Raw genomic sequence first — 16,443 nt, 5'->3', positions numbered from 1 at the left:
TCTAGGAGCACGAGGACAGATGCAGAGCCTCGGTCTGATGCCATTAAAATGTAATTTACCACCTTCACAAGTGCAGTCTCAGTGCTATGATGGAGTCTAAAACCAGCATTTCGTATACATTGTTTGTCTTCAGGAAGGAAGTGAGTTGCTGCCAATAGCCTTTTCTAAAATGTTTGAGATATAGTTTTTTATATTTTCTGGGTCAAGGTTTGGCTTTTTCAATAGAGGCTTTATTACTGCCACTTTTATTGAGTTTGGTACACATCCGGTGGATAGAGAGCCGTTTATTATGTTCAACATAGGAGGGCCAAGCACAGGAAGCAGCTCTTTCGGTAGTTTAGTTGGAATAGGGCCCAGTATGCAGCTTGAAGGTTTAGAGGCCATGATTATTTCCATCATTGTGTCAAGAGATATAGTACTAAAACACTTGAGTGTCTCTCTTGATCCTAGGTCCTGGCAGAGTTGTGCAGACTCAGGACAACTGAGCTTTAAAGGAATACGCAGATTTAAAGAGGAGTCCGTAATTTGCTTTCTAATAATCATTATCTTTTCCTGAAAGAAGTTCATGAATTTATTACTGCTGAAGTGAAAGCCATCCTCACTTGAGGAATGCTGCTTTTTAGTTAGCTTTGCAACCGTATCGTAAAGAAATTTCGGATTGTTCTTATTTTCCTCAATTAAGTTGGAAAAATAGGATGATCGAGCAGCAGTGAGGGCTCTTCGGTATTGCATGGTACTGTCTTTCCAAGCTAGTCGGAAGACTTCCAGTTTGGTGTGGCTCCATTTCCTTTCCAATTTTCTGGAAGCTTGCTTCAGAGCTCTGGTATTTTCTGTATACCAGCAAGCTAGTTTCTTATGAGAAATGTTTTTAGTTTTTAGAGGTGCAACTGCATCTAGGGTATTGTGCAAGGTTAAATTGAGTTCCTCAGTTAGGTGGTCAACTGATTTTTGTCCTCTGACGTCCTTGGGTAGGTAGAGGGAGTCTGGAAGGGCATCAAGGAATCTTTGTGTTGTCTGTGAATTTATAGCACGACCTTTGATGCTCCTTGGTTGGGGTCTGAGCAGATTATTTGTTGCAATTGTAAACGTAATAAAATGGTGGTCCGATAGTCCAAGATTATGAGGAAAATCATTAAAACTTGTTCACGCTACAGGTGCCCCTAGGGGAACCACGCCCCCCCACTCAACTCAAACTGTGGCGCACAGAATGCAAAAATATTCTTAGAAATATTTAACCTCCACACATTAACAAGTCCAATAGCTCAAATGAAAGATAAACACCTTGTTCATCTACCCAGCGAATCAGATTTCTAAAATGTTTTACGGCAAAAAGATGTATATCACATATGTATATCAAACCACCACAAAGACACATACAATATGTAGCCATTTTGTCAAACAAAAGATGCAATCACAAACGCAGGATTAAAAGAAAAATAATTCACTAACCTTTTGAAAATCTTCATCAGATGACAGTAATAGGACATGTTACACAGTACATTTATGTTTTTTTCAATAAAATGCAATTTCTATCCATAAATCTCCGTTTACATTGAGCCATGTTCAAAAAATGCTACAGAAATGTACGGAGAAATTATAGATAACTCCGCCAGATAACGCCAGATAACAGCAATACACATCATAAACTTTGACTAAATGTTCTACATATAGTTAGAAAGATACACTGCTTCTTAATGCAACTGCTTTGTCACATTTCTTTTTAACGTTACAGAAATCGTTCACTATTCAATCATCTGAGACGGCGCTCAGACATAAGCAATATTTCTCGGCTATGTTGGAGTCAACAGAAACACAAAATTACAACATAAATATTCCCTTACCTTTGATGGTCTTCGATCAGAATGTAGTGGAAGGAGTCATACTTACCCAATACATTGTTTGGTTTCAAGTCGTGTGTCTTTGTATTAGCATATGCTACAAGTTCCAGTTGAAATGCATCCAAAATGACTTCTGGTCCCGAACAGTTGCGCATCAAAACTTCAAAATTACATATTATATGTCGACTAAGCTGGTCAACCTAAGTGCAGAATCAAGCTTTAGGATGTTATTAACGTACAAAACAATTGGCGATTCGACCGAAAGAACGCAACTCTTCTCAGACGACCTGGAACAAAGGAATGACCTGTATACAATTGCGCCAGGGCGCACAGCTATTTTCTCGCGACACTTAAGTATTTTGCCTGCCAACGGGTCAAAGCTCGCGGGATTTTCTTCATTACTCGCTCTATTGAAAGAACACATCCCGCCGAAGACACAGAAACTGATCCCAGATCCGTAGCTGGTTGGGACGGGTGGGGGCGATGACGTCAAAGTTGGCCCAACTTTCCTGATGAGAGAGATAGTTTGGGAGAATGGCTGCCCTGTGAGTTCTGCTTTACATACAGACATAATTCGAACGGTTTTAGAAGCTTTAGAGTGTTTTCTATTCAATAATAATTATTATATGCATATATTAGCAATTTTGGACAGATTTGTTTTCTGTTTACTATGGGCACGCAATTCCTCCAAAGGGGGCAGTATGGTCCTGAGCCTTAACAGGTTGATCCACAACATTTATTACCATGGGACAAAACTAGGTCCAGAGAATGACTGTGGCAGTGAGTAGGTCCAGAGACATGTTGGACAAAACCCACTGAGTCGATGATGGCTCCGAAAACCTTTTGGAGTGGGTCTGAGGACTTTTCCATGTGAATATTAAAGTCACGAAAAATTAGAATATTATCTGCTATGACTACAAGTTCCGAGGAATTCAGGGAACTCAATGAGGAACGCTGTATATGGCCCAGGAGGCCTGTAAACAGTAGCTATAAAAAGAGATTGAGTAGGCTGCATAGATTTAATGACTAGAAGCTCAAATGACAAAAACGTCTTTGTTTTTTGTAAATTGAAATTTGCTATGGTAAATGTTTGCAACACCTCCACCTTTGCGGGATGCACGGGGGATATGGTCACTAGGGTAACCAGGAGATGAGGCCTCATTTAACACAGTAAATTCATCAGGCTTAAGCCATGTTTCAGTCAGGCCAATCACATCAAGATTATGATCAGTGATTAGTTCATTGTCTATAACTGCCTTTGAAGCAAGGGATCTAACATTAAGTAGCCCTGTTTTGAGATGTGAGGTATCACAATCTCTTGCAATAATGTCAGGAATGGAGGAGGTCTTTATCCTAGTGAGATTGCTAAGGTCGAACACCGCCATGTTTAGTTTTGCCCAACCTAGGTCAAGGCACAGACACTGTAAGGCCATTCTACTGCCAATGTTTGTCTATGGAGATTGCATGTGCTCAATTTTATGCACCTCTCAGCCACGGGTGAGGCTCGAATTAGCAGAATCCACTAATTTGAAGGGATATCCATATACTTTTGTAATTACTGTATAGTATATATTCAGCATGACATTCACGTGAGCATTATAATATGATTACACAACCCAGAAGTAATGTGAAATGAACTCCTAACTTGAGAGCAATATATTTAGACTACTTTGCATTTGTCTGGGCTTGCTAGCTGTAGCCAGTAGCCACGAGCAAGCCAGAAGACCTGGGCGGAACATCAAATCAAATTTGATTGTCACATACACATATCTAGCAGGTTATTGTGGGTGTAGCGAAATGCTTATGTTCCTAGATCCAACAATGCAGTAGTATCTAACGATTCACAACAATACACACACATCTAAAAGTAAAAGAATGGAATTAACACATATAGAAATATTTGGATGAGCAATGTCGGAGTGGCATTGACTTAAATACAGTAGAATAGAATACAGTACATACATATGAAATGAGTAAAGCTTTATGGAACATTATTAAAGTGACGAGTGTTCCGTTATTAACGTGTCCAGTGATTCCCTGTCTATGTATATAGGGCAGCAGCCTCTAAGGTTCAGGGTTGAGTAACCGGATGGTAGCCGGCTTGTGATGGCTATTTAACAGTCTGATTTCCTTGAGAAAGAAGCTGTTTTTCAGTCTCTCTGTCCCAGCTTTGATACACCTGTACTGACCTCGCCTTCTGGATGGTAGTGTGGTGAACAGGCCGTGGCTCGGGTGGTTGATGTCCTTGATGATCTTTTTGGCCTTCCTGGGCTGTAGGTGTCCTGGAGGGCAGGTAGTTTGCCCCTGGTGATGCGTTGGGCAGACAGCACCATCCTCTGGAGAGCCCTGCAGTTGCGGACAGTGCTGTTGCCATTCCAGGCGGTGACACAGCCCGACAGGATTCTCTCAATTGTGCATCTGTAAAAGTTTGTGAGTATCTTAGCGGCCAAGCCGAATTTATTCAGTCTCCTGTGGATAAAGAGGCACTGTTGTGCCTTCTTCACCACGCTGTCTGTGTGGATGGACCATTTCAAATTGTTAGTGATGTGTACGCCGAGGAACTTTAAGCTTTTCACCTTCTCCACTGTGGTGACGTTGATGTGGATAGGGTTGTGCTCCCTCTGCTGTTTCCTGATGTCCACTTTTAAGCTCCATCATTTTGTTGACAATGAGAGAGAGGTTATTTTCCTGGCACAAATCCTACAGGGCCCTCACCTCCTCCCTGTAGGATGTCTCGTCTTAGTTGGTAATCAGGCCTACCACTGTTGTGTTGTCTGCAAACTTGATGATTGAGTTGGAGACATCCGTGGCCATGCAGTCATGGGTGAACAGGTAGTAAAGGAGGGGGCTGAGCATGCACCCTTGTGGGGCCCCAAGCTTAATGATGAGCTTGGAGGGTACTATGGTATTTAAGGCTGAGCTATAGATAATGAACAGCATTCCTACATTTGTATTCCTCTTGTCCAGATGGGATAGGACAGTGTGCAATGCGATGGCGATTGTATCATCTGTGGATCTATTGGGGTGGTATGCAAATTGAAGTGGGTCTAGGGTGTCAGATAAGGTAGAGTTGATATGATCCTTAACTAGCCTCTCAAAGCACTTCATGATGACAACATCTGGTAAAATTGCAGAGCGCGGAATTCAATAAACAAAAGTAGTAATATTAAACATTCATAAAAAATGATTTAGCTTATAATCATGGTAATTTGTTCAATTTACCATAGGCTTTAAGACGAAAGCATAGCATTTGGTCATCTGAGGAGAGTGTTTTCTATCCAATACTACCATATGCATATCCTAGCTCCTGGGCCTGAGTAACAGGCAGTTTACTTTGGGCACCTCAGTCATCCAAACTTCTGAATACTGCCCACTAGCCTTAAAAAGTTCAACTGTAGGGAATTGCTTTAAAAAGGTCAAACCAAGGATCATTTTGCTGCTTTATTTAGAAATGTCTGACCCATTTATAAGAAAATATTTGGTTAAAAAATGTTTTGTACTTACTGCTATTAGCCCATACAAATGAATTGAATAAGATATTCACTACATGGAAGAACAGATTAAAAAGGAAGGTTGCTCTGAAGTGTCTGTCCTATATCTGAAAGATCAGGAACATTTTTTAAACCTTGTATTTAACCTCTTAATTTTCTCAATTAACAGTCTCCAAATATACTTCCATACATGTTTCAACTGGTACCAGGGGATTTTCAGACGAGTCTTGTGAGGCCTGTGGGCATCCTAAAGCAAAACAACCGACATGTACATGTTTGTGAGAGTCTCACAATTTGGCAGATCGGCTGTACCGACATTACGAGTCCCAAGACGCTTTGTGAGGGTCGTAGAGCAAAATTGAGAACACCATCGTGAGAGTCTCCTCTTTCCATAGAGTGGTCATAATAGTTTGTTGGCCAAACCGTTCGGACGTCTCATGGTCTCATGGTCTGACAAACACCGCTCTAGCTCTGCCACCTTTCCCCGCAGATGTGCAAGTGCGACATAGGTGGATGCTGTGGATTGTGACACTCTAGCTTAAACTGATATTTTTAGGGGGCTTTTATTATGCTAATTATTTTCCCACAGGGCACGGACTTCGACCTTATGGGGTTAAAGTGGCGAAAAGGAGTTTGAAAGCATCTTTATTTCTGAAGTAAACTCTGTCGTTGTTTTATAAGGAGACAGTTCCAAGTTCCAAGCTTTTCCCATGGATATATTTAGCATAAAATACATTTAATTAACAGGCAATAACATTACAGTGAGTCAATAATGTCTGTCTCACAAAATGCTTCTTTAATTAGCATTTTAACCCAGTCATAAATGTGACCCCTCGCAAGGGAAATGTTTAAATACCCAGGGGTCATTAATACACATTAAGAACTCTAAATATGTGCAGTGCATTCGGAAAGTATTTCGACCCCTTGACCTTTTTCACATTTTGTTACGTTACAGCCTTAATCTAAAATGGATGAAATTATTATTTTTCAATCTAAACACAATATCCCATAATGACAAAGCAAAAACAGTTGTTTTTTATTGTTCCAAAAATAAACAGTTAAAAAATAAGAAATATACAATTTACATAAGTATTCAGACCCTTTACTCAGTACTTTGTTGAAGAAACTTTGGAAGCGATTACAGCCTCGAGTCTTCTTGGATATGACGCTACAAGCTTGGCACAGCTGTATTTGGGGAGTTTCTCCCATTCTTCTCTGCAGATCCTCTCAAGCTCTGTCAGGTTGGATGGGGAGCATTGCTGCACAGCTATTTTCAGGTCTCTCCAGAGATGTTTGATCGAGTTTAAGTCCGGGCTCTGGCTGGGCCACTCAAGGACATTCAGAGACTAGTCACAAAGCCACTCCTGTGTCGTCTGGCTGTGTGCCTAGGGTCATTGTCCTGTTGGAAGGTGAACCTTTGCCCCAGTCTGAGGTCCTGAGCGCTCTGGAGCAGGTTTTCATCAAGGATCTCTCTGTACTTTGCTCCTTTCAGCACTCCCTTGATCCTGACTAGTCTTCCAGTCCCTGCCTCTGAAAAACATCCCCACGGCATGATGCCACCACCACCACCATGCTTCACCATAGGGATGGTGCTAGGTTTCCTCCAGAAGTGATTCTTGGCATTCAGGCCAAGAGTTTAATCTTGGTTTCATCAGACCACAGAATCTTGTTTCTCATGGTCTGAGAGCCCTTTAGGTGCCTTTTGGCAAAGTCCAAGTGGGAAGTCATGTGCCTTTCACTGTGGAGTGGCATCCTTCTGGCCACTCTACCATAAAGGCCTGATTGGTGGCGTACTGCAGAGATGGTTGTCCTTCTGGAAGGTTCTCTCATCTCCACAGAGGAACCCTAGAGCTCTGTCAGAGTGACCATCGCGTTGTTGGTCACCTCCCTGACCTAGGAAGAGTCTTGGTGGTGAATGTTAGAGGCCACTGTGTTCTTGAGGAGCTTCAATGCTGCAGAAATAATTTGGTACCCTTCCCCAGATCTGTACATCAACACAATCCTGTCTCGGAGCTCTACGTACAATTCCTTCGACCTCATGGCTTGGTTTTTGTTCTGACATGCACTGTCTACTGTAGGACCTTATATAGACAGGTGTGTGCCTTTCCAAGGCATGTCCAATTAGTTGAATTTTCCACAGGTGGACTCCAATCAAGTTGTAGAAACATTGATTGTAGAAAGGCTTATCAATGGATACAGGATGCACCTGAGCGCAATTTCAAACTTTATTTAATCAATTTTAGAATAAGGATGTAAAGTAAAACGATGTGGAACAAGTCAAAGGGTTTGAATGTTTTCCGAATGCACTGTATGTTTTATTTGCATTTTATAATGTTTTTCAGCAGTAGGAATATACCATTTTAACACCTGAGGCTGCTGTGTGAGTAGGAGAATGTGTGTTATATAGTCAAATCTGAAATGGCTATTCTACTGATCTTTGCTGCGCCCCAAATGTGCTTGTTTGGACTAGTATTATACAAGCCATTATTGCCCTTGCAAATCAAATCATATCAAATCAAATCAAATTTTATTTGTCACATACACATGGTTAGCAGATGTTAATGCGAGTGTAGCGAAATGCTTGTGCTTCTAGTTCCGACAATGCATTGCATGAACAAGCTCCAGGACCGGACTGGAACAATCTCCATATTCAGTCTGGAAACATTAAGGATGTTAAGTTCTAAGTTATTTATTCACTTTGAAACATCACAAAGGTTTTCTGTGTGCGACACAGCATTCCTTCCCCCTATTCCATCTGTCTCAGGCTCTGCTTCAAATTCAGGCCCTTATGGGTCAAATATCAATTTCACAACAACATTAGATTAATCCCAGAATCCTTACCAAAACCTGACCACAGCTGCACATGCACCCCCACCCACTCTCTTCTAAAATCAATACAATCTTTAGTATACTGGAGTATTAAGATTTACTCCACTTAGGTGTGATCTCAACCCACAGTTCACTCTTAAAGTGCTAAAAACGTGCTACTTATAACCATAAAGAGATCTTCAGTTGCCCAAGAAGAACCCTCAAAGAACTCATTTTAATAGACTTCTTTGAGGGTCCTTCGTTGGGTGAAGAGGTTCTACCTGGGGCCAAAAAGGGTTCTCCTTTAGGGACGAGCCAAAATATACCCTTTATGGTTGTATTAGTTTTTTTCATTTTGACACAATACCCTTTTGCTCCAATCCCAGCCTGTCAGTGTACCTGTCTGTTTACATCGTGTGTTTGGTTCATGACTACAGTGGCCTTGTCCATGGCATTACGTTGTACACACATAGACTTTTCCCCTGGGCGTTGAAACCCTTACAGACACTGCGTGTGTGTGCATGCGTGCGTGCGTGTGTGCATGCGTGCGCATGTGCGTGCGTCACGATCACACTTGTGTGTGTGCATGTGTCAGTCTGTTTTTATACTGTGCAGTCCTTACTCCTTATGTGATGCTGGTGTTGTCCTTTCTCTGGGGGCCTGCCTCTGGTCTATGTACATTGGCTTCTCTAAAGACACCGTGTGTGTTTGGATAGCGACTCCTATAGCTGCAAAGTCTGATACTGAATGTTGTCCTTTTAATCAGGCAGCCATTATGGTTGTTTTCATATGCAATCAGGCAGGCTTTTGAAGCATGCTGCTGTGTCCCTGTTTTGAGTGTAAATAGACACTTAATAGCCACGGTTCAAGGCCTGGGGTATGCACTGTTTGTATCTGATTATAGTCACAACATTAGTTCAAAAGCTCACAAAATCTCACCTTCTTTGTCTTTATTGTGCTCGCTTGCTTTCTCACTCTCCATTCCCTCTGTCTCTGTCTGTCGCTCTCTCACCTCTGTCTCTGTCTGTCGCTCTCTCACCTCTGTCTGTCGCTCTCTCACCTCTGTTTCTGTCTGTCGCTCTCTCACCTCTGTCTCTTTGTCTGTGTGTGTCAGTATCTGTCTCTGTATCACTCACTCTCCACCCCCCTCTCCACTTCTCCTATCTGCCTCTCTTTATTAGTCTGTTTAAGTCAATATTGTGGCCTGTGAATTAACCAGATGCTTAGAATAAAGGTGGGACATATTGCTCCTGACAAAGACCCCTAACTCCGACAATAATCCATCTGAACTGACAGGGACCACTGGCCATTCAAGTAACCTCCGTTACCGAGACAGAAAAAGAGTGGCAGACCAGGTTCTTTATTATTTTGGAACTTTTGTAAGTTTAATGTTCACTGTACATTTTTTATTGTTTATTTCACTTGCTTTGGCAGTGTAAACATATGTTTCCCATTCCAATAAACCCCCTTAAATTGAAATTGAATTAAATTTAAATTGAATTGAGAGAGATTCCGAGAGAGTGAGAGTGAGAGAGAGAGAGAGAGAGAGAGAGTGAGAGAGAGAGAGAAACTTTGACTCAACTCTGCCTTAGAGTGCCTGCTTTAGAGCAACGCAACAGAGCCCCTACTGGTTGATTGGTAAGACATTCGCCTCACTGTGTCCCAGTGTGCTTGTGAATCTCTCTTTATTGCAATGACATGGCACAACAACTAAGGGATTTTAAAAACTTAAGTGAGTGTCAGACAAAGAGACTCGTTCCTCCTCCCATTGTCGTATTGTCTTCCCACTGTTGGATGCTGCTGTCATGTCTTCACCATCGCCACTAGAGTAGAGCTGTTTGATTCTTCAGAAGACATGAAACAAACACAGGCTTTCAGAGGCTGGGTTTAACACTCTACTTCTGAAGACTCAGATTAAGCCATAAAACAGCCTCCTAAGGGTCGTGTGTGTCTCTGAGTGACCCCATTATGCCATTGACAGGGTCTGTGTAGGTGGTAATGTTCCCCAGATAACCACATACACCCTCACTCCTTCCCCTTGTATTCCCTTCCACACGCACTCTCTCTTTTTATCTATATCAATTCCCACTCTCTTATATATCTCTCTCTTAATAGTTGTTGAAGTATACTAGTCTCATTCCTTTAAATGTTTTTGAACCCTTTAAGCCTTTTCTCAACCGATTGGTAGAGCATGTTTTGACAATGGATTTAGAAGTGGATTTTACATTTCACTTGATTGGTCAACTCCCCCAGCCCTCCTGCATCGATTTACATAATTTGTATCCTTTTGGGTTACTGCAGTTCAGTGTTGTGGCACTCGAACTTTGCCAATTTAGAGGGCTGTAAGAAATCAAAAAAATCTGTCACCAACAATACAGGATAAAAGGCAGGAATTCAGTTGGTGAGGGATTAATATTGCCCCATTCCTGTTTGTAGAGACCTTGAAGAGTAGGGATATGAAAAATGTTTAATGTAAAAAGATGAAACATTTTGTAAAAATGTGGTCAACCAGATGGTTGATATGTCAGTAAAAAGTATGGTGGACTAAGCATAGGGAACATTTGTTTTTTATTGAAAATACTTATTTTGGTGAAAAATATGATTGAATTGTTGAAAACAAAGTATATTAGGAAACATACACTACTGGTCAAAAGTTTTAGAACACCTCATTCAAGGGTTTTTATTTTATTTGTACTGTGTTCTACATTTTAGAATAATAGTGAAGACATCAAAACTATGAAATAACACGTATGGAATCATGTAGTAACCAAAAAAGTGTTAAACAAATCAAAACATATTTCCATTTGAGATTCTTCAAGTAACCACCCGTTGCCTTCATGACAGCTTGCACACTCTTTATCATGACACAAGGCGAGACCCAAATGCAGACACAGTAGGCAGATGGTTGGAGTTTAAGATGGTTGTGGCAAGAGAATGGTTGTGGACAGGCAAAAGGTCATAACCAGATCAGAGTCTAGGAGGTACAGAGTGGCAGACAGGCTCGAGGTCAGGGCAGGCAGAATGGTCAGGCAGGCGGGTACAGAGTCCAGAACAGGCAAGGGTCAAAACCGGGAGAACTAGAAAAAGGAGAAAAGGCAAAACAGGAGAAAAAAAACACTGGTAGGCTTGGACATAGAAGACAAACTGGCACAGAGAGACAGGAAACACAGGGATAAATACACTGGGGAAAACAAGCGACATCTGGAGGGACATCTGGAAGAGGACAGGTGAAACAGATCAGGGTGTGACACTCTTGGCATTCTCTCAACCAGCTACATGAGGTAGTCACCTGAAATGCATTTCAAATAACAGGTGTGCCTTCTTAATGCATTTGAGCCAATCAGTTGTGTTGACAAGGTAGGGGGGTATACAGAATATAGCCCTATTTGGTAAAATACCAAGTCCATATTATAGCAAGAACAGTCCATCATTACTTTAAGACATGAAGGTCAGTCAATACGGAACATTTCAAGATCGTTTAAAGTTTCTTCAAGTGCAGTCGCGAAAACCATCAAGCGCTATGATGAAACTGGCTCTCATCAAGACCGCCACAGGAAAGGAAGACCCAGGGTTACCTCTACCTCTGGATAAGTTAAATAGAGTTATCAGCCTCATAAATTGCAACCCAAAAAATGCTTCACAGAGTTCAAGTAACAGACACATCTCAACATCAACTGTTCATAGGAGACTGCGTGAATCAGGCCTTCATGGCAGAAACCACTACTAAAGGACACCAATAAGAAGAATAGACTTGCTTGGACCAAGAAACACGAGCAAAGGACATTAGACCAGTGGAAATGTGTCCTTTGGTCTAATTTGAGGTTTTTGGTTCCAACCGCTCTGTCTTTTTGAGATGTAGTGTGAGTGAACAGATGATCTCTGTATGTGTATTTCCCACCGTAAAGCATGGAGGAGGAGGTGTGATGATGTGGGAGTGCTTTGCTCGTGACAGTGTCTGTGATTTATTTAGAATTCAAGGCACACTTAACCAGCATGGCTTCACAGCATTCTGCAGCGATACGCCATCCCATCTGGTTGGGCTTAGTGGGACTATCATTTGTTTTTCAACAAGACAATGACCCAACACACCTCCAGGATGTGTAAGGGCTATTTTACCAAGAAGGAGAGTGATGGAGTGCTACATTAGATGACCTGCCCTCCACAAATTGAGATGATTTGGGATGAGTCAGACCGCGGAGTGAAGGAAAAGCAGCCAACAAGTGCTCAGCATATGTGGAACTCCTTCAAGACTGTTGGAAAAGCATTCCAGGTGATGCTGGTTGAGGGAAGGCCAAGAGTGTGCAAAGCTGTTATCAAGGCAAAGGGTGGCTACTTTGAAGAATCTCAAATATAAAATCTAATTTGATTTGTTTAACACTTTTTTGGTTATTGCATGATTCCATATGTGTTATTTCCTAGTTTTTAATGTCTTCACTATTATTCTACAATGTAGAAAATATTAAAAGTAAAGAAAAACCCTTGAATGAGTAGGTGTTCTAAAACTTTTGACCAGTAGTGTAAATTGGTTAAACCACATTTCATGCCTCATGGAGTCAATGAATTAATATTCAGACTTAAGGTTACCTATAATAGTAAGAAAACGGACGCAGGCAAGACGGATGTAGTGACGTTGTGTTGTGATGGTGGCTCTTTTTAATTGGATCATGGCCCTGACTAATGTAATACCATGAACTGGACTGACTGACCTGAACGCTTTCCGGACGAAATTGAGGGTGTTGGAAAACAAGTTTTGGGAATTTCGCAGTGCTGTCTGAGCGCAGGGAGGTCGAGTTGCAGTTACAGCTTGAGGAAGTGGGATGCAAATAACGTTTTTGGTTCCTTTTCTGTTTTGCAATCATCTCCATGTAATTCTGACTGAGACCCAATCCCCACACTCTGTGATGTTTCTGTAGTTTCATGAATACAGATCTTGAATTTAGAAGTCTCTTTCTCTTTCTCTGTCTCTATCTCTTTCTCACCCTCTGTCTGCCTTCTTTCTCCCTTTCCTGTCCTATCTCTCTCACTCTCTCGATGTCCCTTCCCTCCTTTCTCCTTTATCTTGCTAGGTCTCTCCATTCTCGTCTCTTTTCACCCCTTCTTTCTTATTTTCTCTCCTTCCCCCTTCTCTCCTTTTATCTTTTACTCTACCCCCCCTCTCCTCTTTCTCTCCTTCTCTCTGTGCCATTCCCTGGTTTGGCTTGGTCTTCTTGGGTCTGTGTGTGGTGGCATTGGGGGCAGGGCTTCCTAACTGCCTTGCCTGCCTGGCTGACTGGTTGGGTTGAGTGCAGTCAGTGTGCCCGGCCCCTCTCATAATTATAGACAGTAAACAGCCAGTCCTTTAAGGCCCAGTTTCCTGTCTGATGGGGCGAGCGTTCACAGGAAGAAAAAAGAGGGAGCCAAGGAGAAAGGAAAGGAAAAGGAGAGGAAAGGAAAGGCAAAATGGTGGGCTGAAGGCTGACCAATGTAAAGTAGGGAGAGGAGTTGGTGACACACATTCCTTCAGTTCCAGAAAGCCAAGCATCCTGTTTGATTGGATGTTTCCTACAGCAAACCCTAATTAGAACCTCCAACATCCCCCTGATTGAACCTTTTTCTCTCTCTCTTTTGTTCATCTTCCCTTCTCTTTCTCCCCCAATCTGTGACAGCTGACTTCTTCCTCGCTTTCTCTTTCCTTTCTCTTTTTCTCTGTCTCCCTCCCATCTAGCCCCCCTGCTATCACACACATGTTCTCTTCTATTCCCTTCTCTCTCTCTCTCTCTCTCCTTCCTTTTTACCTTCCTCCTCTCATTTACTCTTACTTTCTACATCTCTTAATCTCTTTCTGCGTATTTCTAATCTTCCACCGTCTCTCTTATTTTCTCCAGCCTTCTTCCCTCCTCTCTCTCATGCCCTTTTTCTCACTCACACTTTCTCTCTCTCACACTTTCTCTCTCCCTCCCTGTCTCCTTCTCCCTTTCTCCCTGTGCACTGCACTGGCAGGCAAGTGGGACTTGAGATTTTCTTTGGCAGTCTGATCCCTCTCACTTGGCTGGGACAAGACCTGGAGCGTGCTACTGGCTGGGAGTGTGGAGGGGAGGGAGGGAGGGAAGAGGGGAAGGGAAGGAGGGAGAGGAAGGGGGACTGAGGGAGGAGGCGTGTTCTGCAGCTGGTAATGAAGACTTCTCTTTTCATCCTCAGAAGGCAGAGTCTGTGTGGACGGGCCCAGGGGCTGCACAGCTCCAGTGCTCTCTCTGCTTCTAACGTGTGCTGAGCCCTGCTCTGCTCTGCTGTGCGCTCCACTACGCTCTACGCTGCTAGCCTGTGTGACTGGCTGTCTGCGCTCAGCTGAGAAAGAGAGTGAGAAAGGGAGAGCAACTACTACTGCTACAGATGTGAGGCTTTCCCCAGTGCTGGCTATACTATACCGCTCCTGAGGTAAGAGTTTAGACTACTACAGCTGCTGTTGATGTGTCAGTGTTTGTTGTCTGCACCAGTGAAATCTGGATGTCTGTCTGGATGTCTGTCTATCTAGGCGTGCGTGAGGGGTGAGGGGGTGTGGGGGCAACTTCCATTCATCCCTCTTCCCACCGCAAACAAAGTCAGACCCACATACACAGACGCATACACACACTCTGTCACAGATCTTTTTCCATGATGTAATCTTTGTATTTTGTCCCTTTTTGACAGTTTGGTGATGCTGACAGTGTTCCTTTTCATATGTTTGTTAAATTCATTCATAATGTGACTTTAAAAAGGACTATAAATACTGAGAATTCTCTACCAGGCCTGGACTAGACTGGGCTGGGCTAGACTGTCTGGACTAGACTGGGCTGGGCTAGACTGTCTGGACTAGACTGGGCTGGGCTAGACTGTCTGGACTAGACTGGGCTGGACTAAACTGCCTGAACTGGGCTAGGTTGGACTAGAATGGGCTGGACTCAACTGGGCTGGACAAGACTGGGCTGGACTTGTGTGGGCTGGACTCAACTGGGCTGGACTAGGCTGGGCTGGACTCATCTGGCTGGGCTGGGTTGGACTTTTTTCCAGCTTTGATAAACTTGTCTGTAAACATGGCTGGACTGTACAATGATTCGTATCTCTTCTGACCTACTGTAAACTGAACTGGACTAGTCTAAACTGTTCTCTGCTGTACTTAGCTGAGCTGTGCTGGACTAATCTGTGCTAGGCTGGGTCAGGCCCTCTCCTGTATGTATGTGTGAGTAAGAATAAGAGAGAGAGAGAGAGAGAGAGAGAGAGAGAGAGAGAGAGAGAGAGAGAGAGAGAGAGAGAGGGATAGATAGACTATGTGTGTCGGTGAAAGACATAGTGTGTGTCAGTGATAGTGTGTTTATTTGCTCTGCTGCGGGGCAGGCCGATCCTCGGGGCTGTTTGGAGCTCATCTCTGTAAATAAGACAGAAGGAGAGAGAGAGACAGAGTGGAGAGGGAAAGGAGACAGTCTGCATGCGTTCCTCATCTGCAGCCCAGTGACAGCAGCTTTGATGTGAGTCCTACTGCATCTGTCCCCTCTCCCCGCCGGGCACCACCGGCCCCAGCCCCACCACTTCACCCCACTCGCTTTCATCCACATTCCCATGGAAATCCGTCCATATGCACTACTTCAACTCCCCCTCTTCTAATCCCACTATCCCCTTCAAGTGCACACTGACACCCTGCGGTGAAGCCTTCACCCCTATCATCACAGACTCCCATATGCTTCCCAAATAGCACCCTATTCCCTATATAGTGCACTAGTTTTGACCAGAGCCCTACGAGAATAGGGTGCCATTTGGGATGGAGTATATGCCTCTTGCTTTATTTTCTCCTTTTAATTGTCTGGTCTTCTCTGATCGTGCTGCTACTACTGCTCTGTTTCTGGGGCTTCTAGGGGGAATGGGTCTTTCTGAAGCCTCTCCCTCAAGGAGGGAGATCCTAAGTGACTTTCCATTTGTTTTCTGCCTATGCCGGCCAAATGCTCTCCTGAATAGTGTACAGGAGCCTGGGTTAATTGAAAAAACATAGGCTTACAGTCTGGTCTGCCATGAAGGAGGGAGAGGAGACGGTCCTTGTGTCACTGTGTGAATGGACTTTCCAGAGCTGGCTGGAGAGAGGGGGAAGGAAAGAAAGAAAAGAGGAAGGAGTGGAAAAGGAGGACACAGAGAAAGACGATTATGAAAGACAGAGAAAATAAGAGAAGAGGGAAAGGTAAAAATAGACAGAAGGATAGAGAGAATAGAGTGAAATAGGGGATACGTCATGTAAAGAGATTTAAAGGGCAAGTTAAAAAACCTGCACAAAACAAAGAAAGAGAACAATCTTCAGTAGACTT

The 16,443-nt window shown here is 43.1% G+C and overlaps 1 protein-coding gene across 1 annotated transcript in view; it reads left to right on the top strand.

Annotated features, from left to right (window-relative positions):
• The window catches only part of LOC135524980 (zinc finger protein 469), a 154,026-nt gene that overhangs the window by 45,534 nt on the left and 92,049 nt on the right, over positions 1 to 16,443 (top strand). The window contains exon 2 of the mRNA XM_064952785.1: positions 14,315 to 14,551. The gene's annotated coding sequence lies outside the window, so the exon portion shown is untranslated. The remainder of the gene's footprint in view (positions 1 to 14,314; positions 14,552 to 16,443) is intronic.

The sequence above is a fragment of the Oncorhynchus masou genome, chromosome 31, assembly GCF_036934945.1.
Source record: "Oncorhynchus masou masou isolate Uvic2021 chromosome 31, UVic_Omas_1.1, whole genome shotgun sequence".
Taxonomy (NCBI): Eukaryota; Metazoa; Chordata; class Actinopteri; order Salmoniformes; family Salmonidae; genus Oncorhynchus; species Oncorhynchus masou.
Note: the sequence above shows the minus strand (reverse complement) of the source record. Positions and strands in the feature narration are given on the sequence as shown.